This window comes from Terrapene carolina, unplaced genomic scaffold (assembly GCF_002925995.2).
Source record: "Terrapene carolina triunguis isolate 2854851 unplaced genomic scaffold, T_m_triunguis-2.0 Scaffold238, whole genome shotgun sequence".
In the NCBI taxonomy this organism is placed as follows: Eukaryota; Metazoa; Chordata; order Testudines; family Emydidae; genus Terrapene; species Terrapene triunguis.
Genome location: NW_020664589.1, coordinates 12,513,793 through 12,541,523, shown reverse-complemented (window position 1 = coordinate 12,541,523; position 27,731 = coordinate 12,513,793).

The window sequence follows — 27,731 nt, the reverse complement described above, 5'->3', positions numbered from 1 at the left end:
GCAACCTTTCAGAAGTGATGTGCCGAGTCTTCATTTATTCATTCTCATTTAAGGCTTCGCGTGCCAGTCATACATTTTAAAGTTTTTAGAAGGTCTCTTTCTATAAGTCTATAATATAGAACTAAACTATTGTTGTATGTAAAGTAAATAAGGTTTTTAAAATGTTTAAGAAGCTTCGTTTAAAATTAAATTAAAATGCAGAGCCCCCCCGACCGGTGGCCAGGACCCGGGCAGTGTGAGTGCCACTGAAAATCAGCTCGCGGGCCATAGGTTGCCTCCCCCTGGTCTAGGAGTAAAACTCTACTGTGTCATGAGCCAGTCAGAGCTACCAGCGTGAGGATGCGTCTCAAACATCCTTTGAGCCCCTTTCTAGGAAGAAGCACCAAGGGTTTTATTTCTCTGTGTGGAGCTGGTCGTAACACACATCCATTCTCATCCACACTCGCACAGGTTCCTCTTTCCTCTCCAAGGCCAGCCACAGGCAGGCGGGATTAGTGATTTATTAATGAAGCAGAATAAAAGTGCAGCCGGAAATATCTGCTCCGAGAGATTGGATAACATTCCGACCCACGGCCCTTTGTAGCCTCCAAACGGCTGCAGCTCCGAGGAGCGTGATATCCTTTTCCTTTCCGGCTGGCCAGCTCCCTCCCTCCGGCAGCCTGGCTGTCAGACGTCTGGCGGACGAGTTACTCCTCACCTGGCGGGGGCAGAGGGAGCTGCTTTACACACGGAGAGAGAAAACCTCCAGTACAAGCTGCTTAGAGAAGAGGCAGGTCCTTGAGCCAGGCTCAGAGGTGATGCAGCCGGTGGTGTACCTGGGACGCTCAGGGTACGTCTACACGGTGATAGAAAACTGAGGCATGAGTCTCAGCGCCCAGGTCAATTGACTGAGGCTCACCAGGGTTGGGCTGCGGGGCTAAAAGTGGTAGTGTAGGCATTTGGATTCAGGCTGGAGCCTGGGCTGCGAGATCCTCCCCCATTGCGGGGTCTAAGAGCCTGGGTTCCAGCCTGAGCCCAAATGTCTCTGCTGCAATTTGTAGCCTAAAAGTCTGAGCCCCACGATCCCAAATCAGCTGGCTCAGGCTGGCCGTGGCTCTGCTGCAGGGCTTAGCCATACCCTCACGCTCCCTTACACCTGCTCAGCCCATGCACGAGGGGGCTAAGTTGTTGCAAGGGGCTCTGCCTTCTACATCACCCTGAGCTTGACCCTTTACCTGCAGCAAAGGGGAAGGAAAGTCCGGGCTACCTCCCCTAGGGAGCGATTCAAAGCTCTTGAGTCTATGGAAAGACTCTGACTTAGAGTCAGACCCTTAGAGCTGTGAGACGGTGCTGTAACAAACCCATGCCAAACCCACGTGGCTCTCGATTCCTTCTAATTGGATCTCAGACCCTGCTCACCCAAAGCATTGAGTAAACTCACTCTGCTTCACAGGCTGCGTTGAACTCATGGGCGCGTGCCTTTGACTGAATTTCATGTTGGGAGCGGAGGTGTGTGCTAACTCACATGACCAACACTCAAGAACAATGTTTGTGTGGGGCTCCGGAAGCCGGAGGTGGGCCTGACCCCAAACCTGAATCTGAGCAGTCCTGAATTCTATGGAAATCCAGATCCATAGCCGCTCAGGCCTATCTGTCCAATGGAAACCATCACGTTTCATGCAGCGAGACTTAGTTTCAGTGCAGTGGAAATGTGCAAACTGCAGTGTGTGCGTGCGTGTGTGTGTGTGGGGCGGGGCGGGAGTACAGCAGGGGACCTCTTCTAGGACAGGCTTCTCCTCTCTTCACTGCAGCTATGCGCATCCTGATCTCTTTGCTCACGCTGAACATCCACTGATATCGATGGGCGTCTCCTGCCTGGGAGCAGAACGTGAATGTGCAATGAAGACAGCCCCAGAGACTGCAGAGGAGTCACAAACCATATGGTGTTTCTACTGTTCGTATCCAGGGCCGGTGCAACCATTTAGGCAAACGAGGCGGCCGCCTAGGGCGCCTAGTGGTTGGGGGCGCCTAAAAGCCCGCTCAGGCGAGGAGGTGGAGTGGAGGTGAGCTGGGGCGGGGGTGGGGGGAGGGCTGCCCGTAGTAACGGGGCAGGGGGGCACAGGGGAACCGCTCCCTGCCCCAGATCACCTCCACTCTGCCTCCTCTGCTGAGCACACAGCCCCCGCTCTAAGTCTCCTCCAATCGGCGCCACAAGCCTGGGAGGGGAGGAGAATTAGAGCGGCGCCGGCATGCTCAGCGGAGGAGGCGGAGCTGAGGTGAGCTGGAGCGGGCTCCCCAGGCGGGGTTAGTTGCCGCAGGTGGGGGGGAGTCTCCCCAGGCGCGGTTAGCTGCCGCGGAGGGGGCGGTCTCCCCGAGCAGGGTTAGCTGCCGTGGAGGGGGGCTCCCCGGGCGGGGGGGGGTGGCAGGCTCCCCGGGGGGGGGGCCGGGGTAGCTGCCGCGGGGGGGCGGGGTTAGCTGGGGGGGGGGGGGGGGGCGCAAGCTGGAAGTTTCGCCTAGGGCGCGAAACTTCCTTGCACCGGCCCTGTTCGTATCACACGCCCACACGGCAGATCCCTCGCAGTCAACACCCACTGAAGATCTGGCCCCAAAACTTCATTACAAATAGCACTGAGAGCAGAGATGGTCCCAGGCTGCCAAGCTGGAAGTCCAGGGCTTTGTTTTGGGCCTAGCTGCCTGAAAACAACCAGACAATACCCAGATTCCCGGTTAGCGCGGGCAACCTGTGAAGTCATCGGCAACATCCCCAGTGTAGCACAAGGCGAAGAGCCGAGTCAGGCTTCGACAGCATGAGTCGAAACACAATTTTTGGCCCTTGATTTCCATAGTCCTTAAAAAAAACAACAAAGGGAGCCGTCAGGGATTTACTATTATTATTACATTTAGAATGAAGGCATTTTTAACTGATGGGAGGATTAAAAGTAAACATCCAGAGTAAGATTGTTTCAAACAAAAATTGTTCTCAGGCTAAGATCTCGCATAGGAAATCTGCAGCCAGGAGCAAATATTTATGGCTGAGTTGTAAGCTGCCGCGAGGAAGGCTTTTATAATGGAAAAGCTGACCCACCCTGAGCCAGGGCAGCTCGTACAGCGATGCTCCCATGTGTGGGCTGGGGCTGTGTATACAAGAATCTGTCTGCGATAGGCCTGGGCCCCCTATTTATGATAAACATTTTGAATGGTAGAAAGAGGTTGTGTTACAACAAAGATCCATCACCTGGCAGTCCCTGGAGTTGAGAGACGTGGCCCAGCAGCAGTAGCGTGTGGCAGGGTCTGTGTCATAACAGAAAGCCCTGGAGAGGGGAAAGGGGGAAAGAATGTGTAGAGATGACAGATGCGCGCGCACACGTCCGCCATTACACTTCATCCAAAGGGCCGGTTATCCCTAAGTAGCCATTTCTTACTGGAAATTAGATAGGACCAGAGGGGACGATAATTGCTAACGAAGGACCCCAGGATGGAAATGCCATTCTAAAATATTCAGACTTTCTGTCCTCACAGGGGAGTCCGGGGAGAACAATATTCTATTCAAAGACTAATATTCTGGATTGCTCTTTGGGAATATTGGGGCTGCCCTTTTCTAGGGCCCAATTCTGCAAGGTGCGAGATGGCAGGACCCCCCCCCCCCCCCCGAGCTCTGCATCCGGCAGGATCAGGCCCTTAATTTCCCTGTGCTGCTTTGAAAGCCGGCGTTGGCTCTGCAGCTCTCCTGAAGAAGTGAAGTGCTCTAGAAGTCTCTTAATCTGCCCTGTGATTCTCCCTAATTCAGGGATCTTTGGCTACCGGCCTTGTCTCATAGGGACTGGGTGTAAAATCTGGGCCAGAAATCCGGTTTTGCTTCTGAACTAAACCAACGCTCAGGGCTGTTTGCAATTATTATTTGCCATGTGCAGAGCCTGGTGGCGCCAGCTGAGATCAGAGCCCATTGGGCCAGGCACTGGACAGTGGCATAGGAAGACACGGTCACTGCCTCAGAGTTGATAGAGAGTCGTAGAGTTTCAGGCCAGAAGGAACCACTAGAGCATCTAGGCTGATCTCCTGTATATCACAGGCCACCACCACCATCCAGCACCCTCACGCTGAACCCAACAATGGAAATCAGACCCAAGTATCAGAGCCCGCAGGAGACTAGCCCATGATGTGCCATCGGTGGAGAAGATGAGGGGCTGGCACCGGGCCCGAGACCCCTGCAATGGCAGGGAAATGATTGCATGAGATAGACCCAGATAATCCCGGCAAGCGACCCCCACCGCACGCTGCAAAGGAAGGGGAAAAAAACCCCAAGGTCATTGCTAATCTGATCTGGGGGAAATTCCTTCCCCAGCCCATGTCTGGCATTTGCGATCGAAGGGCCAGATTTTTTAAGGTATTTAGGTGCCGAATGCCCATTGATTTCAAGAGGGGGTTAGGCACCTAAACCCCTTCAGAAGTCTAGCTCTAAGTAAACAAGTTGGATGAAGGGTCAGAAGGGTCAGGAAGGGTCATTATCCCTATTTTACATAAGGGGAACTGAAGCACAGAGGGATTAATTGACTTGCCCAAGGGCATACAGGGAGCGGTGGCAGAGCCAGGAAATGAATTCAGATCCCCCAGAGTTCCAATCCAGTGCCTTAAACCACACATTCATCCTTCCAGGATTTAGGGGCAGGCGCGTCTCTGGCTACTAGGAGCAACTCCCAGTTGAGGTCTTTCTGATCCGAGTCTTTTGAGAACAATCCAAACGCTTTGAAACATAATTTGCCTTTGACGTATAGTTTGGTCATAGCAAATAAATATGTTCACGTCTCCCATCTGAGGCGCTCGGAGACCTTTCCAGGCACGGATTAACGCAGCCTCCTACTGATCCTGACATCGGGAAGCACGATCCCATTGTACAGAGGGAGGAGCAAAGAGATAGAGGCTAGTGGCTTCTAATTTGGGGCTCACCTTTAGACGCCGTATGGGCTGAATTGCCGAGGTGCAAAGCAACGCGTGGCTTCCACTGGCTTCAAATGGAATAGTGGGTGCTCAGCACCTCTGAAAATCAGCCCCCCAAACTGAGGAACCCAAAAGGGGAGGCCACTCTTGAAGCTGTGTCCCAGCCTCATACAGGGAGGCCAAGCTGCCTGCTCTCACCATTGGACTCCAGACTCATTGATCACCCCTTTAATATGAGACCAGCTCCGCTTACTCCCCGACAGCCAGGGTGTGTGCCTCATCCCTGGTGACTCTGGAGCTCGATTGGGTTAATGGGAACTCCACCCCCGTGCCGAGATATTAACTGTTAATTGTTCTCTTTCATCTAAAGAGGAAGTGGCCTTTCTTTAGTTCATTACTTCAATAAAAGAGACGGTCTCAGGATAATTTGGATCCAAAATAGCTCACAACAGGGCCATTCAGTGTAGGTGGCCAACGCCTGGCAGCCTGTTTGGAAAAGGAAGCTGGCAAAAGCTAACTTAGGAGGTGGAAATGCTGCCTGCTTTCAAAGGCTTGGGGAAATTCGACTTGTGGAGAACCCAGCTCCTTGCCGGGGCCGGAGCTTGGACTGACTTACACTGCTGTACCTCCATTGACTCCGGCTATGTCTGCCCCACTAGCGCGGTGTGTGGTACTACCGCACAGGCATGGGCGCTGTCTCCCTGGGCTAGCACAAGTAGAAATAGCAGTAGCACAAGGAGGCACGGCTGAGCGATGCTGAGTACGTACCACCGGTTTCAGGCGGGTTTGTTCTCATCACAGCTCAGCCATGCCCCTGCTCCCGCTCGCTGTACTACCATGGCCACCCTGCTATTTCTATCCGTGCTCACTCAATGAGACCTAGTGGGAGTATGTGTCCGCAAGCCGGGGAATCACACCCCGCACTTGTAGTGTAGACAGAGCTTTATGCCGGATTGACACTGGAGCCAGTGAGATCAATCAGAGCACCAGTAATAAAATACGGACAGCGGGCTCTCCCGCTCTAGAGCTGGAAGCACTTTAAAATGCAGGCAAGTGCTATTATAAAATGGGGAAACTGAGGTGCAGAGAGGTCAGGTGCAAAGAGACTGCGAGGTATAGAACCCAAATATTCTAACGCCTAGCTCAGCGCTTTCTCCTCTAAACCGTGCTGCCTCCCAGAGAATGGGCTATTACAGGACTGGAGCTGAAGAAGGGATTTCCATAGAAGCATGTGGCATGGCAAAGACTTCTAGAGACCCCTCTGACTGCCCAGTCTATCCCCCGGCATAATGGCCGGACAGCTTCCATTACATTTGGTTCTCAGTGTCCTCTCGATAGAAGATGCTTGGTTTAAACCTATCCCATCCTCTAGAGAGCGGTGACTGCTGGGTACATAAGAAATAAGGGGCATGGTCCTCCTTGCATCAACAAATACTGAATCGCATCTACATCCCGGGAAGTATCAAAAGAACCCAGAGCACCCTACAGCCTGTCACAAAGTTCCGGGCAATTGACAAGGAGGACGAGTTCCGGGACAGATCACTGTAGAATCTCCTGGCCCTGGTGCATGTTAAATCCCTGCGGCAGTGCTGCAGTCACATCGTTTTATTTGGGGGAAGGGGCAGGCAGTGGCGGTTGCACTTAGTGGCATCTTTAATCGGAACCTCCTGGCACTCCTGTCAAATCTGTAGCAGACGGAGCCACAGATCCACTTCCCGGGAGAGCTCCCCACTGACTCAAACTGGCACTCTCCGATGGCTGCTTGGTGGCCTGTGTGAAACCCACCAGCAAAGGGAGCACTAAGTGTGTATTCGCCGAGAGGCCCGGGCTATGGAGTGGACACGGGGGTCGAATTGTCGTCTTCACCACCAGAGGTGGGTCCATGCACGTTGGTGGGGTGTGTGTGTAGCGGGTGGGGTGGGCGGAGACAGGGCTGAGTGTTTGCACGGTAGGTACCAAGTGCTGTCCCTGTCCTGCGGGTCAGTAGAAGGCTTTTTTGTCTGTGGGGGCCTCTCGCTGAACTACTTATTGGGATGTGCACAATCTGGGCCACTGGAGCACCTGCAGCCTTCACACGGATCCGCCCTGTTGCAGAGCCAGTCTGGGAACAGCCGTGAAGGGGGCACAATGTTGTCAATGCGAAATTTCTCCCGTATTTTTCTGAGTGGGGCTATTCCATGGAGGGACCCCGTGAGAGTCGCGACTAACTGTCATTCATCTCGGAAATGTGTAACCGCGAAGGTCAGGAAGGAAAGGCCGTGCCGTTTTCACCCAGTTTTAAGTGTCACAGGTCACTAAATGGCAAATCAGCTGATGGTAAATTTCCAGACGTCTCCCATGAAATCACGCCACACCAATTTGCCGCGGGTGGTTTAGTCTGTTTAATATGCCCTGGAGCCCTGAGCAAAGGATCCATGAGAGCAGACAATGCCATCAACAATAGATTGTAAAGCACATGCATGTACGCACGCGTGCGCTCGCCCCAAGTGAAAAGAAACGAGTAGACAAGGTGGCTGCTGGGAGTTTAATGAACAGCTTGCATGCTGGTGGAAACAACATTCCTTCAGAGCCGGAACGCTCCTCGTCAGGAAGGCCTGAAAAAAGCCAGGGACAAAAGGCGGAAGTGATGCCTGCTGTATCTGAAGTTATCTTGCCATTGCACTTGGGGGACTGTTGACTGACTGCTCTTTTCTGTTTCACTCCAGAGAAGCAGGAAACACTCATCTCCGCCTGGTCTCTTCCTGCCTTGACTTAACATTAGAACTGTGGTTTACCATACTAGAGAATGAGGGAGTTGATCCCATAAACCTACTGCTAATGGGGGCTGCCTGAGCAATCTTATGACAGCACCACCTGGAGAGCTACTGAGGGGTGGTGGAGCCCAGCCCAAGGGCAGCTACAGATCCAAATGGCGGAGCAAATGCATTTATAATGCCGATAGCTCTCAGCGTAACTAGAAGCTCTGTTATCCCTCGGGAGGTGCTTGTACTGGTTACGCCCATGGTCCCACCAGGGCCAGGGTCAGCTTTACTGGGCTGTGGGTTTTTAAATGACTCAAGCTGTGAAATGACTGGTGTTAATTAAAAGTCATTAACTGACAAAGCTAGTGCCTGTGGTGCAGGGTGACATGATATCTGCCTCTCTCTGGGCAGCGACACGTCTCGCCCAACGTGGTATACAACGTAGTAAGGGTGTTTACCAGACTCCAGAACCTTTTGCTTCGGAGTCACTGGTCCCAGTACAGCCCAGGTCAGTAGCACATGAAAGTCATCCCCACCTGAAGGCTATTTGGTGCCATATATAAAATGAACTTCATGGTCTCACTCCAGTTCCCCATTGACAATCATCCACATCACAGCCCCCATTAGCACTAATTGGCTCCCCATTAGGACTGAATGGGTACTGAGCCGGAACAGCCCTTTGGATCTCTAGGTCAGGCTGGCGGCACACTGGTATGCCGTGATGTTGGGGAGCTTCAGGCTGTTGCTGGCCAGGCTGAACCTGTGTTGTGGTTTTCCTTCCATGAAAGCTGCCTAAGGGATTTTGACCAAGTCCCATTAAAATTAAATTTCATGGAAACTGGGTATCTAAATCTCCTACTCTGGATCCTAGCATCTGATGTGTGGAGCTGTCTTTCTCGATCTCGCCACAGCTCATAATCTAGCAGTGATAATAAATAGTAAGATTCCCCCTCCCCAGGACCCAAGTGCAGTTGTTAGAGCTGGTGATAAACAAATAAGACTGCTGATTTACTGAGGAGGGGGAATTCATTTGCTTTCCCGTCATTTCACTTTAATTCAAGCCTCACACTCATAATCCCGGCTACATTTGCTCAGAGGTAGCATGTCTCCAGAGCGCGTGTGTAAAGGATCCCAGGACAAGAAAACCTCATGCTGTTAACAACTCTCACAGCATGTTTAAGTCCCCAGTGGCGATAGCTAATGGCCCAGGCCTCCCGCGCCGTTCTCGAAATAGTAGCACTCAGCTCAGGGTTCTGGAAACTAGGCGAGAGGTCTAGTGTAAATAAAGGCCATTGTTTAAGGAAAGGTGCAGTCATGTGGGTGGGGAGGCTAAAGTCTGGCAGAATTTGTCAGGGCTGATGGTTCTGCACTGGAATGTTTCAAATCGTTTTTATTAATGAAGATTCTCTGGCTACTGATACACTTTTTTGACATATGCTCTGTGTATTGTTGGCTCCATATACACTGGAGAAAGACCCACACCAGGATACCTGATTCAACACAGCCGTCCCCCAATCTGATTTAAGCTTGAATTTGCAGCGTAGATGGGAGCTGAATCATAGTTCAACTGGCTTCCCAGTTTGTGCGGCACCCCTGCAAATCCCACGGCTGAGGCATGCTATAGGAACTTTTTTTGTCCCGTCTGCTCAGCAAGACCACGCCGGGCTTTCAATGTGGTTGGGGATGGCTGTGTATGACAGGGTCCCCCAGCGCAGCATTTCTACAGGGCAGACCGGATCGTTGAATCATTGGCCTGGAAACGGGAAGTGCTGAAAGGACTGAAAGGACATTCGGCTTGACTCTGTCTTCAGTTAGGGCCTCGGCTATCCTCTGCTGAAATGCAGCTTTGTATCTTCTTCCAGGGTTACGGCTCTGTAAATACCAGCAGCTACACCTGCACCTTCTAGAGCAGGGGTCAGCAACCTTTCAGAAGTGGTGTGCCGAGTCTTCATTTATTCACTCTCATTTAAGGTTTCACGTGCCAGTCATACATTTTAACGTTTTTAGAAGGTCTCTTTCTATAAGTTTATAATATATAACTAAACTATTGTTGTATATAAAGTAAATAAGGTTTTTAAAATGTTTAAGAAGCTTCATTTAAAATTAAATTAAAATACAGAGCCCCCCCGGACCGGCGGGCAGGACCCAGGCAGTGTGAGTGCCACTGAAAATCAGCTCCCGTGCCGCCTTCGGCACACGTGCCATAGGTTGCCTACCCCCGTTCTAGAGTGACCCTATTTGCTCTCTTGCAGTCGGCATGGAAGAAACACAAAGATATGCTCAATCAGACCACGTTGTAGAAATGCTTCCTCTACACTAATACTAAGTTCTTTAATCAACATCATTGGCTGCATTTCACTCATTAATCAATTATCTCAATACTGCTACCAGGTAGGTACTTTCATCACAGGAAGGTAACTTTGCCAACTTAGTGCCGCAGAGCGGACTGTGTTAGCCAGGGGATTAGAACTGAAGAATTCCCATCTGCTGCGCAGGTCACTATAATACACCTTTATCCAGGGTGAAAGTAATTTACAGGACTTACTGCCGGAGTCCTGAGGGGGCGTGGCCTCATCTGGAAGAGGCGGGGCCTCAACCGGAAGAGGCGGGGCCTCTCAAGATTTAAAGGCCCTGGGGCACTGGCTGTGGCTGGGAGCCCCCGGGCCTTTAAATCAACCCGGGGGCTCCCAGCTGTAGAGGTGGCTGGGAGCCCCCAGGGCTCAGGGGCAAATTAAAGGGCACGGGGCTCCACCGCCGCGGAGCTCCGGGCCCTTTAAAGCCAGAGTTGCGGAGGGGATTTAAAGGGCTCTGGGCTCCCCGCAGCGGCAGGGAGCACAGAGCCCTTTAAGTCCCCGCTGTGGAAGCCGGTGCGGTCCAGCACAGCGCACTGGCTCTTGCCGGTACGCCGGACCGGACCGGACCGGCTTACTTTCACCTCTGCCTTTCTCTCTACAGGACCTGCCATTGAAGGACAGACCTAAAATGAGGTGCTTTCATTTGGTGTTTTAAACCCATCAAGCTAAATTTGATCTGAGTTGGGTTTCTTACAGGAGGATTTTCAACATTCAGTCAGATTACGCTTTGTAGCGCTCCACCTTTCCCCGCATTTGTTAGGCTTCAGTCGGGTATGGTCAAAAGTCCATTTTACAAGCCATTCGATAGCCAAACCATTTGCCAGCACTGCCATTAGCATCGTGTAGTTGCCACCTGGCCTGTGTGGGATTTTTGGTCCCTTTATCTAGTTTTACAACCCCCTCGCACCGCCTCCACCCCTGTATAATTTGGTTTGTTATTGTAAACAGCATTTTTACGACATATCATTTGTAGATGTTTTTCCTGCATGTGTGAGAAAGAGCAGGAAAGGTGGAAACCCTTAAAACATGCTTAGAAAACAAGTGACATACTCTAAACCCTGAGCTCTGGCAGAGAAGGAAAACAACGGGGACTAAGAAGTTGGTATAAAAACATGTAACAATCAACAACCTAGCCTGATGCTTTTCCACTGAGAAATGTGGAGCCCACCTTAATGTGGGATATCTGAGCATCTGGACTGAATTCAATTTCAGGTGTGAAGAATGCAGCTGAAAATGCAGCTCTTACACTATGATACTGTGGTCTACATTTTTTAAAGTGACTAGAGATTTTGAGTGCCTCCATTTTACAGGGCCCAAATTGAGACCCCTTAAAGACGGGCCTGATTTTCAGATAGGGCTGAGCACTCGCCCACGGAAAATCATCATTTACGGCATTTCACATTGGTCACCTGAAAACTAAGGCATCCAGAATCACTAGTCGCTTTTGAAAAATGTAGCCGCCCGAGTTTTAAATCAATGTGACAGATTTAATGTCCGGGACATTTCAGATGAGAATTAAGACAGTTCAAGTTGAGATGAGCCCAGGATGCACAGTTTGGAGCTAAACCTAAACTTTCCCAAAGTTCAGAGGAGTATAGATCTAGGGTTTCAGACTCTTCTTTGTTTGTAAGTACAGGACAATGTAAACATTCACCAAACCCATTGAACGGGCATCCGTTTTGCGTGATGATCCTGTCAACGGCAACATAAAGTGCTTCTGGTTTTCTCTGGAAAAGAGAAAGAGAGAGAGACAACCCTGGGCTGAGCAGTGTTATGTTGACAGCAAATTTTCTAGGGCCCAGTTCCTAAACTCTCTTGAAAACAGGACTTTGTCATGGAAATGCTGAGCCGACAGTAATGGTGGTGTCCCGAACACAATGCTAATTAAGGAGAGGAAGGAGAACTGAAGCAGGATGTCCTGTTTGGCTGCCCAGCCTGGAAAATTTGTCACAAATAAAGAGCTTTCTCGTTCTTTGTCTTTATCCTTTTGCACAAGGGCTTCCCAGACGCTGCAAAAATGCATTTTCTTATCTTTCGCACATTCTTTCCCCGTGTTTCTTTTTGAAAATAGCGCCTGACAAGTACGCTGTTTCTCTGCCATATTCCCTGGCAGGCTGCAAACAATGCCAATTGGGAAACGAATGTCATCTCCCTGAACACAAAGCCAGTGTGCTGTATCCCCCGAACAAAATCGCTTGGGCGCAAAGGGCCGCTCAGCTCCGTGCCCAATGACTCCCAGAGCGAATTGTGCTCACAATAACCTGCGGCAAGCACAAAGGGACAAGCAAATCGGAATGTTGGCTCTCAAAACCGGGTCATAAAATGTGTCCTTGCTAAAATACGCTCGCCATTGAATTAGCTCTAGGGTGTGTCGCTAGCTGCGTTAGGTCTGAGAATAGAAAAAGAAAAACAAAGCACAGAAAAACAATGAGATGAAATACATATTGAATCTATTCCACTGTATTCCAATGATTCTGAGTCCACGTGATTTTCATGATCATACATAATCTGTTAGAGAACGGTCCTAGGACTGCAGAGAATTCAGCAGCTGTGGGTATAGGACTATGATAGCAATAGTGTTGGGTTTGAGGTACTGCTCTTGCTCTGGGGATAATGGTCTCCTGCCACTACCCTCCCCAAAATCTGAGAGAAAACTTGATGCATTTATGGAAAATAAATGTGTCGAAACTGAAATGTTCATTTCCAAAGCAGGAGGCACTGGTCATGTGACAATGTTCTGGCCCAATGAGTTGGTCTCTAGTCCATCAACCCACTGGTATAGATGTTATCGCTTTGTCTATGACATTAACTCACTGTGCCTTTACTGACCTTCGGAGTCCTCATTGGCTTAGAGAACAGACCCATTGTGCACTTCAGCCAGTGAGAGAGCAGCTTTTCACAAGAGTCTGATTCGTTAAAGGATGTTGCATTTTATGAATAGAGGCTAAAGGGTTATTTTTCTTCCTACCAGTAAATATTGGCCTCAGCCTTCCAGCAATCTCTTTGGCTGGCACAGGTTCCATTGCGTTTCATTGAGTAAGAAAGATCCTATAGCAGTGGGGAGAAACTGTAACATCTTCAGACTGTCCATGGAACGCACTAAAAGCTGGATCTGCGTCTAGCATGTCTGCTTCCCCCTACGCTCTCCTCTCAGTGCAAGCATTTAATGCATGTAGATGCCACTTGCAGATGTAGATCAAAGTCTAACTCTTGAGGTCCTTTCTGTCCCTTGTTTTCTCCCAATCCTTCCCCTGGCTAAATCCCATTGATTTCAGTGAAAACCTGAGTAAGGACTGAGTATCAAATGATCACCTCTGTGCTGAAAGAAGCCTATGAAGCTCTCTGGACCATATTGACATCACTGCTTGTCAAGCGGCCCCATGTTACCCCCAGCTTGGCTAATAGCCCCTGCCTTGTCCATCTACTCGTCATCTTCACACAGTCACTTCCATCCCTTCTTCCGCCAGCCCCCTGTGTACAGTACAACCTCCCTGAGCTCACTGCTGAGCCCTCCTACCGCACCTTCCCTCCGAGCCTCTCAGAGCCCTTTAGGAGCAGTAAGAAGTGTGGCCTCTCCTAGGAAATAGGTATTACCCCCACTTTACAGAGGGAAAACCGAGGCACAGAGGGTTTAAGTGACATTCCCAAGGTCATAGAACTAAGTCTGTAGCAGGGTTGGGAAGGGAACCCAGGTCTCCCGATTCCCACGTCCAGCGCTGTGACTCCCCAGAACTATCCTTCCTTTGTGGAAGATTAAATATATCCTGGGTATCCAGGCGATGGCGCATTCTGCCTTCTAGCCAGAACAAAGCCAGTCCCTTGCCCTTCTAAGAACTGTTTGCTGGGGGTTATGTTACACCAGTGGTTTTCAACCTTTTTTCATGAGTGGATCCCTAAAATTTTTTGACTGGAAGTGCAGACCCCTTTGGAAATCTTAGACATAGTCTGCGGACCCCCAGGGGCCCACAGATCTGAGGTTGAAAACCACTGTTCTATGGTAACAACAACCTTTCCTGGACCCCTTAGACATAGTCTGTGGACCTCAGGTTGAAAACCACGGTGCTACACAATTTAAATATCCACAATCGCAAGGTGGGAATAAACCCAGGCTCCTCTTATTTAGCTGTATCCATCGTGTAAAGCTCTATCTCAGAAGATGGGAGAGAACCCCATGATAGAACACCCCAGGTGACTGCGCTGATTTTTCAGGGGTGTGTTTTCTCCATTGAAGTGTCAACCGATGAACTCTTTCTTAGCGTGGTCCACCAACTCTCTCGCTCTTTATCCATCTCACTGTCCTTCCCTTTTTGCTCCAGCCCTTCATGCCACAGGCTGCATTCCTGATAGGTTATTTGCACATTCTCTTACAGTGGGCCAAATTGCTTGTGAAGCTCTGTAGTCGGAATGACTAGGTGAGAGTTTAGGGGAGAAATCTTGGCCCCATTGAAGTCAATGGGAGTTTTGCCGTTGTCCTAAAGGGAGCGAGAATTTCACCCTCGAACTCTAATAGATTCTGTCAGGTTGCTGTAGGTTGATTGGCTACATTCGTTAGGCCTTGGGTGAAATGAATCAGCTAATAAGGTAAAAGATGTAAATTCCGAGCAGCCCAGAGGTTAACACTGGCAATGAAACTGCAGAAGACCGAGCAGCCGTAGAGAATGACACCATTTCCTGATATACGATGACTAATAACAATAGAGGCCATTTCCAGACGCACCTTTGTCCAGCACAAGGCTCAGATGACACATAATCTTGACAAAGGTGATGGCCACTCCATTCACAAACAATTACATCTTTCACTGAGATCCTCTGTGATCTATGGTTCCGTGTTTCTAAGCGCTGGACGGATGGTGATGCAACTCCAGCTGCATTCAAATTGAATCCTGGTCCTCAGGACAAGGAATGTGAATGCCTGCCAAGATATGGTTGGAGGATGGCAGTTTTAGCATCGGGAGCTGATTTCCTCAGAGTTCAACTGGTCGGGTTTTTTTATTCTATGCAGTGTTGTTGCAGCTGAGCCAGTCTCGGGATATTAGCGAGACAAGGTGGGGGAGGTAATACCTTTGATTGGACCATCTTCTGTTGGTAGAGAGACAAGCTTTCGAGCTTACCCAGAGCTCTGGGTTTGGTCTCTCACCACACCAGTTGATCCAATAAAAGAGATTCTCTCACCCAGGTTTTTATGATGTACTTTTCGAAAACGCTCCTCACTACGCTGTAGTATTTGCGCAGCGATTACATGTGCCCCAAAGTAGCAATCATTACTTTAAGAGATGGCAGGCGTTCTCTCTCCCAGCCCATGGGCAGATTTAAGCGGTCATGCAGGAGGAATCAGATCTAGGAGGTACCTTCCCTACAGTCCACAGCTCAGGCAGTCCCTCCAGGCAGATACGGGAGAGCAGTGCTGCTGACAAGGGGCAAAGCGTAGGCTCAGTCCAGTTGCCTTGGCTGTGAATGCCTTGGCCAAGACCCCACTGCTGAGCACCGTGTGGACCTTCTCCCTCAGAGTTTGAATCTGGATTCCACCAGCCTCAGCTTCCCCCTCCAATGTAGCTATCTCACAAGGGTGCAAGGCCCTAGCCTATTTAGGGCTTGCGAGACAAGGACCAGGGTCCCAAACCTATGTCAATGCCCACTCACTTCAGTGAGTCCAGCATTGTCCCCAGAACCTTAAAACCTGGTATTTGCTAGGAAGCCAGTACAGATCACACTGAATAAATCAGTATAGCCGTAGGGCCGAATTCAGATCTCAGTGAGTTCCTTTGGAATGGGAATGGGATTGGGCACGAAGAAGCTGGTTCTGCAGACTCATATGTGCACGGCAATTAATGGGACTGCCTGCCTGAGTGAAGCCTGTTCATGTAGGAAGGGAGCACAAAATCATGGATTTACTTATTGGGCCAAATTCAATTTCCTGGTGCGCCTGCATTGATTTCAGCAGCGTCCTCCCAGGGAGGAATTTGGCCCCTTTTGTTTAATTAATTTCTGTTCCTTCCACTGACACTTCACCAACATTCGCTGCTGATATTGCCCAGCTGTGGTTTCATGGGCTGAACAAATATTTTGCTTGGAGGAGAGGAATCCTGCTCGGGACTAGCTTGTTTAAATACGTGGGAAGAATGATTCTTGCAGCATCCCAAAGGCCCTCAATCAACCATCCCCTATAAATTACCTACCACACGTGTGGCAAGCGTGACAGGGAAAATGATGCTCTAGCTGCGGCAGCCAAAAGTGAGCTGAAAACTGGAACATCAGTTAAGGACTCTCGGCTTCGCCATTGACTCTTTCGCCAGTGGCTCAGCTGTCCCGTCTGTACAGCGAGTTTAACAGTTCCTACCTCACGGGGCCATTGTAAAGTCTAATTAATACTTGTGAAGTGCTTTGAGATCTCCAGGCGAAAGGCACCAGAGGGAGGTGAAACGTGCGATTTCCTTGTGTTTAGTTACATTGGGCCAAGATCTGAAGTCATGTTACAAGGGCTCATCCTGTTCGGCGCGGCACAGCATTGACTTTAGTGGGAATTCAGGGTGCTTGGTACCCACAGCCTCACCCAGTCAGAGCTTCCATTGGCTTCATCTCCAATGGGAACCTTGCCTGAGTAAGTAAGTTAGTTAGTAAGTACCCATTACGCCTCTGGTGTTTAGGGTAGCAATGAAGCTCCTCCACACCTGTCTATTTGTGGCAAGGCTTTCAATGGTTCCCCAGCTGTGCCCCAGGTTTTTCAGCTCAGCTTCCACAGCTCTTCGCCATGTTGTTTTCAGGCTGCCTTGTTTTTGCTTGCCTTCACGTGTCCATTTTATTGCTATTCTGGTGATGGAATCAGTGTCCATCCGAAGCACATGGCCAATCCGTCTCCAACGCCTCCTGGCAATGACGGTGCTCAGATCCTCTTGGCTGCACTGTGTGTGAATAGGTCTTGGTTTGAGATTGTTCTGGGCCAAAAGATACAGAGGATTTTTCTGAGGCAGGTTGTATGGAATGAAAACAGTTTGGATGTGTCATACTTTGTCAGTCCCCAGCATTCTGCACTATAAAGTAGTGTTGGAAGTAGGCAGCTCTGATAAATCCTGAGTTTGGTTTGGATGTTGTACTTTGATGCTTTCCAGACTGTATTGAAGTCTGAGTAAGGACTGGGTACAAAATGAATAAGAACTTGACCCAACATATATATGTCTCTAAAAATGGACCCCATTTGCTAATTAAGGGCTCCCATTTGCTAATTAAGGGCTCCCTTCAGCACCCAGTGAAGTCAATAGAAACACTCTCATTAATTTCATTGGGGGGTGGATTAGGGCACAGTCCTGCACTGAGGAAGGCCAATGAGAGTTTGGTCATTGACTTTAAAGAGAGCAGCATTGGCTGTTCCACTGTTCATTCTTGTCTCGGTGGCAGGTTGCACTGAAGTCCTACCTGCCAGCGCTGGAGAGCTAGAAATAGGGATATTTGGGAAGGAAGATAAGGACAGTCCTCTAAAGTCCATTGCAGTGCCTTGGGCCGGGAGAGCTTTTGGAAGGGACGCAGTAATAAATGGGAAATATTTTGCTAAAAAAACAGGGACGGTCTCTCCGAAACAGGGATCGTCGGCAGGTCTGGGCGACACCCTTCACCTGGAATAGCAAGTCAGGGCGTTTTCAGGAAGGACCGACCACTCTAGCCAGTGTGAACCACTTGAACAAAGTCACTGGTGGCTGCTGGAATCGTTGAATCAGGAAAAGGCCTTTATGAGTATATTTGTGCAGGCAGCTCTAAATGCCTAGGTTTTTTATTCTTCCCGGCTTTTAAACTAAAGGTCAGTCTCTCTTCCCTTCCAAAAAAAGGTGAATTCCTTTTGACGCAGATCCCTTTCCCCTCTGGAGCAGAGTTTAATTGTTCTTAGGAGCAAACTCCAAATCTCCCCCTTGCATTCACTTCCTGTTTCCTGCCCGAGAGGAAACAGAGATTTCTGACTGTGTGAACCAGCGTCCTTTATTTGAGGATACGAGAAAATAACCAAACACTAATTCAGTGCAACTCCGTGCACTTTACCAGTGGCTTACAAAACAAAAGAAAGAGAAACACATCTCCACCCTCTATCAATTGCATTGTAAACTGTCTAGTGAGTTGAGGATAATGGGTATTTATTAAACTTGCACTGAAATATTCGGTAAAGCCCAGTGCATGCAGAAAACCCTCCGCCCAGGAAGTTTTAGCTACCAAAAATAATCATCAGATCTAGTTAATATTTTTAACGAACTCACATTCTTGGGAATTTCCTCTTCCTTTGGTTGAGATAAGTGCTTCAACAAAATACATGGCTGTGGCCATTTTGATTCACGTCAAATCTCAAAGAAAAAACACATCAACAGTTCTTTTTTGTTGTTCTTCCTATTTCCTAAGTTTGGACTTCTGCATTCACTGCGTGACTTTTGAGACTGAATTCTGCTTCTCTGCTACATTGGGGTAAATCCAGTCAAGTCGGAAGGAAAGACAGAGAGCCCCTTTTGTATAGAGTCTTTAAAGCAATGGGGAGAATTTGCTGATGGGGATATAATTCTCTATTCCACGCTACAGGTTGCTTTAACAATTCTATAGAAAAAGATCATGCTCCATTCAATTCTGTAGGTTTTCGAGTAATATCTAGAGCTCTCTAGTTCATGTCTATAGAACCCCATTGGTTTAGTGACTATTAAATTCTATAGGACTGCTCCAGAACGAAAGTTAATCTGGATTTACACCTGTGCAACCAAGATCAGAGTTAGGTCCTTAGAGTATATTTTTCACCGTGACAAGGTTTTCAATAAGGAAAACTCTTCATTGCTCAGTACTATTCTATTAATCAATAATAGATCTCATCGTGCAAAGCGTTTCTCATTGACTTATAAGGACTACATCATTATCGAATACCAAGCCTCTATCTATCCGTGGTGTTTATTCCTTTCTTCTGTGCTTCTGAATTTGTCTTTTCTTTTGCATTTTTTCTATATCTTTATTAAGCTATTTGGAATCGGATGCTCAGTGATGTGCATGCTGTCACTGCTGAGATCGAGGGACGTGTCACACAGAAACAACCTCCAGGATGCTAATCCCGTCTTGTGCCATTCATAAAAGGGCTCTGTTTCGAGGAGGCGGGGAAAATACTTGGCTTCTCATTGTAAGGTCTCTTCATATGGGGTCAAATCCACCTCTGTGCAGAGGGCCAACACAAACGTACCAGTTAAGGCCTACTTCAGCCCTACAGTGAGTACTCCCTTTGTATCATATAAGTCCCACTTATTCAGCCGACTTGTCCTATGGGCTCAGGGGCGGATTAACAAATTTGCCGCCCCTAGGCCGTCAAAAAATTGCCGCTCCCCCCCCCAGCTCACCTCCGCTCCCCCGCAGCAAGCCGGGGAGGGAGGGGGGAGAAGGGGAGTTGTGGCGCGCTCGGGGGATGGCAGCAGTGGAGCAGGGGTGAGCTGGGGCAGGGAGTGGTTCCCTGCCCCCCCCCCAAGAGTTACTCCCCATGCCCGCCGGCCCCAGCTCACCTCTGCTATCCCCCGAACGCACCGCTACTCGCTTCTCCTCCCTCCCGCCCAGCGCTTTCGCACGGCAAGCCTGGGAGGGAGGGGGGAGAAGGGGAGTTGCGGCGCGCTCGGAGGATGGTGGCAGTGGTGGAGCAGAGGTGAGCTGGGGCGGGCCGGGGAGCGGTTCCTGGCCCCCCGTTACTCCCCGCGCCCGCGGGCCCTAGCTCACCTCTGCTCCGCCTCCTCCGAGCGCACTGCAACTCGCTTCTCCCTCCCTCCCAGCACGGCAAGCCTGGGAGGGAGGTGGAAGAAGGGAAGCGCAGCGCGCCTGGGGGAGGAGGCGGGCCGGGGATTTGGGGAAGGAGCGGAGTTGGGGAGGGGGCAAGAGCAAATTTGCCGCCCTAGGCCTAGGCCTTGTTGGCCTAGGCGATAATACGCCGCTGTATGGGCTGGTGTGGAACTTAAATGGTGCAGAGGCTTTATGCTGCACAGGGATGAGTTTCATTCTCTGTACCCTTTTTCGATGACCCAGCTCCTTTTGGAGCCATACCTCATGGTGCTACCTAGAGGCCCAACCTTGAAAGGTATTTTAAATCACTGAAGTCAACGGCAGAAGAAGGCTTTCATAAACCTGCATAATCAGGTTCTCCCTATATGAGAAGCAATGGCAACACATTGATTTTTAAACATTTAAACTTGATTTACTCCTAAAAATGTTCATACACTAGACAAGCAGATCGTTAAGGGTGGAAACAGGGGGGGGAATGTTTCTTTGCTGCATTCACACAGTGTAGGGAGTGTCTGGGATTGATTTATTTATTTATTTATACTCATTTGATCATTTAATGTCATTTACTTCAGAACATTCCACACGTATATTTTATTTGTTTGCTGAAAGAGGAGCTCTGCTTTTAGGAGTTACACTTTGTTGGCAAGTGGTTAGTAAAAAAAAAAAACTGAATTATGATGCATGTAATTCAAGACAGCATGCAGCAGATATCAGCCGTTAGGTAATGACATGTTGACATATTCTGAGATATCCTGTGCTGATATAAAACTAAGGGGAAATGAAAAAATGAAAGAGACAAACATTAAGGTCTATTTGCTTCCAAAAACATAAGTGAGGTGATTATGGAAGTCATGGTTAACTGTTTGTGCAGATCCTTCTAATGGAAATGAAACTAACTGCGTGCAATTAATGACTGGATTTATGTATGTTTTTATAATGTAAAAGTCCCTCACTACAGACCTTATCCAAAGCCCACCGAAGTCAATGAGAGTTTAACTGCTCTGGGTTTTGGATCATGTGCTGGTAAATCCAGGGATCTAATCTTTTTACATTCAAAGAATAGATGTATAATACAAAAACCCTCTCCTATCTTCTAACCAATGTAAATTGGCAAATGTAAATCATTTGGGACCAAATACTCAGGTTCTTGTTCAGTTTTTGGTAGTCCTTTTTATCATGGACTTCAGTGAAAGATGAGAACTAGGTTAGGTCATCAGAGCCCAATCCGACAAGTTGCTGAGCCCTGGAAAAAAGCTATTTACCTTGATATGTATCATGCTTCTTCTGAACACAGCCCATTAGTGCCCAGCTGTACAAAGAGAAACATCTGAAACCACAAATGTGATTTGCCCCACCTTCTGTTTCTTTCCTTTCTCTGTGGCTTCACAGAGTCATTGACTTGCACAAATATTTTGTGAGCAACCCCTAGCTCCAACAAGGGAGATATCTTTGAGATAAGGGAAAACTCTTTCTGGCAAGACAAACATGAACCATTATCCCACACTAAAGAGAAGATAAAGAAAACCACCAGGAAACTTTTATCGAGTCAGCTTGGCTAAAGAGAGGCTGTGAAATTACTGCCACGGATTTTCTCCTTTCCATCCCAGACCCTATCACACTACGAATGGTCATACCAAGGGCTGACCGCCTTGAATATAGCTTGAAGATAAGTTCATTCCTGTCCCAACCACTTCATCAAATACGTATCAGCTGAATCATCAGTGCTGCTTCATTAGTTACCTTCATGACATTTCTCTCCATCTTACAGACATTTTGGAGAATGCATGATATTAGAAAGTTCAAATAAAGGATGATCATTTCTATGCTGCCAAAGGGATTTGGGCACCTACTTCCTGCTAAAATGAATGGGAATTAAGGATCTGAATCTCCCAGGCAGCATTAAAGATCTCAGCCACAGTTTCTCTGATAACTCAGGTTTCAGAGTGGTAGCCGTGTTAGTCTGAGAAAGCCCTGCTTTCCTGCCCTGTGTTTGTTGCTAGACCCAGATTTCCCAGCCTGCAAGAAAGACATTACTTTGCAATGCTCTTTAGTATCCTTCCCTCCCTCTTGTATCTGGTTTCCCTGGAACTCGCATTTGAGATCAGCAACATACCAGAAGCAAGAGGCAAGGTTAATATCACGTGGGGTCTGATTCGGCAACAGCCGCCTTGAACGTAATACACTCGCTCCACAGAGCCTGGCTCGATGGAGCGGCATTGTCAGTGCAGAGAAGGCTGCTGTACAATTTCCATTGTGGCGTGTCAGCAGGGAGAACGCAGTCGAGCACTTTCCACGGCTGGTGCGTGGGGCACGTAAGCCAAACAACAGCAAGCACCTCAGTGCTGAGTAGGCTGGGCAGTGATGCTCTGATAACCTGGCATAATCATACAGAGCATGTGATACAGTTTTCACCTGGGTCCCAATTCAGAAAAGCCTGTTAGCATGTGCTCCAGCCCCTCCCTTTTCGAGACAGCACATGAGCACATATTTAATTTTAAGCACGTGCTCAAGTGTTTCCACAACAGAGATATTTTCCTGAATAGGGGCCTTAAATCCTGGCTCTGTGAACTCTTAGCTACCCAAGTAGTCCTTAGCTGAGCAAGTCATTCCGCTAAAGTCAATGGGACCATTTGCTCACGCAAGTCAGCACTGGTGGGATCAGATCCTCAGGCTGTCGTTGGTCAAAACCCTTATCACGTCCAATGTGAGACTGGGCCCAGGGAGTTTAATGTTTTAAATACTGAATCAATAATGATTAGCTCATGGTGTTAAGTTAGGAGAAGTAGTCATAAAAGGCCTGATTCAAATGGAAAGACTCACACTGATTTCAGTGCAGCTAGAGGAGGCTATTAATGAATCATTTCTTTATTTATATTCTGCTAGTGTCTAGATGGCCCTGTTAGGGGTCAGGACCCCATTTTCCTCGGTGCTGTATCAACAGATGAGAGATAGTTCCTGCCCCACGAAGTGCTAAACTTGAATTCAGTTTTGGGGACTAGAGCTGAGAATCTCTTGAATAATTTCTGACCCTGGCGTTTCAAAATGAGATGGGGTAGAATTTGATATTTCTAGCTATTCCCTTTGGTATGTAAAGGTGCAGCTTTGATCTTGGAACTTAGAAACCCTTTCTAATTCACATCTTCAGACAGCTCGGAAGCACGTACTGTGAAATATGAATCAATAACAAGAATCAGGCAAGTTGAAACAACATGGGAAAGACTTGAAGTGAACAGAGTTTCCAAAATGTTTATTTTAAAAAAGTTTGTTTGAGATCAATTCTTTAAAATAAGAGCATTAAAAAAACAAACAAACAAAAAAACCCCACCGCAAACGCCAATGACATGCAGCCAAGTAGTCCAAAAGTGACTTCTCATTTTGGTCCTTCCATTTTTTTGGTTCCCAATGTGAAATACCTCCTGTGCCCTGAGTTGGGACACCCACAGACTGAGGCAACCCAAATCATTAGCCATTTTGACGCTCTTGGCCATGTTGTCAATTAATCTGTCTAATCTATCTATCTGAGGAATTTATATGCCCTCCATTCCCCATCACCTTCGTACCCGAGTGCATTGTGTGGTTCCCTACTGAGAAAAGCTGGGAAATGCTGTTCAGACCTGGCTGAAAGTCTTCATTGAAATATTTTTTGTTTGTTGTTTCATTTTGTTTGATGTTATTCTGTTGTTTTCTTAACAAAACATGGCTGTTTCATCCAAACAAATTGCCATGGGAAATGTCTGATGTCAATTACTCTTTTTGTTTTCAAAGCCAATTGTTAGTTGCTTTTTGTTTGTTTGTTTTTGTGGTTGCAGTTTTCTGATTTTCTGTGAAATCCCCCAAACTTCTGATGAGAAAAGTAGGCCAAATCTTTTTCGTTTTTGTCCACAATTTTTGCCAGACTTCCCTGCCATTTTTTGACCAGTTGTACTGTGGGACACCAGGTTCACTGTGGTAGCACCTTTCCTCAAAGCGTTCTATTAACCATGTCTGCACCCGGCACCGCATGGGTACTTACCCAGCACTGCCTAAACTCCCAAAGTTCTGGCTTAGCATGTGCTCGATTCATTGGAAAATCTGGGATGGATTCGCAGTCTCTGCCTTGTTTGTTCCACTGTGATTGTCAGAAGGAATGTCTCTGGGACAGCTGGGATTGCCAAAGCTAATTCCCCTGTGCAATTATTGAACGGTGTGCATAGAAATCCCAGAGGTGGCTTTAATCTTAACTCACCAGTGCATCCCTGGCTATATCCACTACTAGAATCCTATTAAAGAAAAGGCAAAGATAAGAAATAGCTGCAGTTCAACTCAGGGCAAGTAGCATGTATAAGAAACAGGATGAACTCTAGGGGTGAAGTTTTGGGTCATGCATTGGGCCCATGTTCTTGGATGTGCATATGTGGCTATGAATTTAATGGGAGCAACGTGGGCGTTTTGGAGCCCAGCATTCATGTCAGTGTTTTCTATTCACTCCAGGTCCGCCTAGGTGTCGAACACCTGCTGTGCTGCTGGCTGACAGGTGCGCCCCCCACTTCTAGCAAATCAATGAGGCATGAAAGGATGAGTGAGAGCCGCTAGCCAGGTGCAATGGAGGCCCAGCACTGAAAGGTTTTGTTTTTTTCCCAGGGTCCTCAAAGCGTTTCAGGTTTAAAATCCCGTTTCCAGCCACCTTTTCCAGCTCCGGTAAGCATCTGATTTCTTTTTCTAACACGGGAAAGAAAGCCAGTGGGGTTCCATGTCATCTGGAATAAAAGGAATCACACATACGTAGCACATTTCATGCATCAATCTAAAAAAAGCTTGACAGACTTCACTTGATTAAGCATCACAACACCCCTGTGATAGCTCTGTAGGTTTTATTATCCCCGGGTGAGGCACGAGAGATTAAATACCGTTCCCAAGATCACACAAGAAGTCACTGGGACTAGAACGCAGGAGACCTGGGGCCCAAGCCCAATCACTAGCTAATACTCCCAAATGCAACGTGTTGCCATAGACGCCTGTAAAGGGTTTACACTGCACCCTACCTACTGTTTAATTCACTGGCAAGGTTTCTGTAAACCCAGCAAAGTTCAATGCTAAAGAATCACAAGCCAGATCCTCAGCTGGTGAAAGTCAGCATGTGAAGCCAATGGAGCTGTGCTGATTTACACCAACTGAGGATGTGGCCCCACACAGGGGCCTAAAACAAATGTGAGACGAGCCAGGAGAAGTGGCATAAAAGTCGTTGCAAGAGTGGAGATCTTTTAAATTAAAGCTCCATGGAATGCAATGGTGCTTTTGCCATCTGCTTTTGTTTGCACCCTGCTTCTTTTAATACTACATGACAGACGTTAATTCAAATGTCACACCTTTTTATGGAATAATATTCCCCCCCCTGAAAATCATTCAGGTTGTTGACTAAAATGCAAGCAAACAGAATATCGCAGCAAGCATAGCATACTGTGGACCAGCTGAATTCATGCCAATAGCTTCCAAAATATAAAACTTCAAACTAGGCCGAATTCAGCTTCTCTGCAAAAGAGATGAGACTTTGGAGTCGGGGGGGGATAAACATTTATGAGCAAATGGATCTCCTGTAGTGGGGCGATAACGGAACGAATTAGCTAGTGGTTCTTCTACTTCAACTGCCATCAGAGACAAATGATCAGGACCATGGAGATAGAACACAACCCCAGGATCAAGGTCCCCTGCTTTGAAAATAAATGTCCTGGCTTCTCTCTCTCTCTCTCAGGGTTTTTCTGTAGTGCCCATCGACATAGTATATGAGTGCTGAGCTGATAGATTTGATCTCCAGGCCAACGCCTAGTGGACTTCATAGGGGGCCACATGGAAACCCTTGGGTGCCGGGTATAAGGACTGCCCCTGTATGTGCCCCAGGGGCCAAATTGTCCCCAAAGGGGGCGGGGTGCCTGGGGAGAGCCGGCTAAACGATCCTAAAGGTTTATCTTCCTAAGCGCCGTACGCCCTGCTCAAGGCAGATGAAATGGCACAGTTTGGCCCAAAGCATTTTGCTCATTGTCCTTCCCATGGGCTAGGAAGGCCTGCTTGTTTGTTGTCTTCATTTTCTTCAGCCTTCATTATTTCCCACAAGTGCCCTAGCCTGAGCACCTCCAACAGGAGCCCTTCTCTGCCACGGCATTTGCTCAGCTTGCACTCTGCTGCCCCTTCTTGCACAGAGAGCATCCGCCTCCATTCAAACCGAGGCGCACCTCCCAAGCAGTAGCTGCCTACAGCTCAGCACAGCACAGCACTACACACACCCGTGGATCGCAGTACCGAGTATCTACAAGTCAATACAGCACTTTGAATACACGCACACACACACACACACATATACACACCACTTTGATTGTACACACACACATCACTTTGAATGTACACACACACGGATTGCAGTACTATCTACAAGTCAACACACCACTTTGAATGTACACACACACCCCACCTTGAATGTACACACACACACACACACACACCACTTTGAATGTACACACACACATCACTTTGACTGTACACACACATGGATTGCAGTACTATCTACAAGTCAACACAGCACTTTGAATGTACACACACCCACACACCACTTTAAATGTACACACACATACATACACACACGGATTGCAGTACTATCTACAAGTCAATACAGCAGCTTGAATGTACACACACACACACACACCCCTTGATTGTACACACACACCACTTTGAATGTACACACACACACGGATTGCAGTACTATCTACAAGTCAATACAGCACTTTGAATGTGTACACACCCACACACGTGTGCACCTCCACCCCCCAGACCGTTTTTACCAGAAGTCCTGACCTCCACAAAAGGATAACAAATCTCTTGGAGATGAGGTGTCATTATTTTGAATTTAAAAATACACAATGTTGTGGCCTCTTGTGACCATTTCCCGCCTCACCAGCTAACGTGACTGGTACATTTCAGTAAACAGGAAATGTTTTCCACACATCACATTTTCACTCCCGTTGACTTGAACGAAGAGGTCAGAAAACGAGTCCTCCACTTGTCTCCATGTGAGCTGTTGCTGGGTGGGTGGCTGATATGCTCTCAACAATGGATTGTGACCTGTTGCTATGAATAGGCGAGAAGACATGGGAAAGGATGGGTTAGAGCTAGAGGCAGTTGCTGGAGCTGATAACTGGGCCTGGATTGGATCTTTCCCAAAACTCAGGGGGGTTGAGTTTGGTGACCTGGGGATCTTGGGACATGAGATTGCTCAGCACGTCACATGAGTGCTCAGCACCTTGCAGAACTGAACTCACGACTGCACATTATAGAGCATTAGATCGACTCTGGATCTGAACTTCCCAGTGTGCAGGGTCTCCAATCTGTCCTCCTAGCTCTGGTTAGTTAGAGTTCTGTATTGCTTTCAGTGTATAATACATCTGCCTTAACCTGATCCAAAGGCCACGCAGATCCATGGAAGCCATTCCATGGATTTCAGTGGACTTTGGAAAAGGCCCTAAATGCACTATTCAGTACAACAGGCACTACCCAATAGGCACCCAGATACCATGGTGATGGGCGACAAAGAAATGCTTCTGAAAACAGTGCTAATAATAATAATGAATTGTACACAATTTGAAATTACATATTGTTAAAAATATCAAATTAAAATGATGGTAGGAAAAATAACAATGAAAGGGCTCCCACTAAGGAAAATAAGTAAATATGGGAAACAAATATTCAGCTGATTCAGCTAAGATTAAGTTCATGCTTAAGTGCTTTGCTGAATCGGGATGGGATCACTTGTGTGCTTAAAGTTAAGCACATGCTAAAGTGTTTTGCTATCTCAAGACCTTAAAACACTTAAGTTTGCACATAACTTTAGACGTGTGGAGTTGCTGTGATTTCACAGGAGTAAATGCTGTGCTGAATGGGGATGTCCAGACATGCTTAGGTGTGTAACTAAGTCAGGGTGTGAATA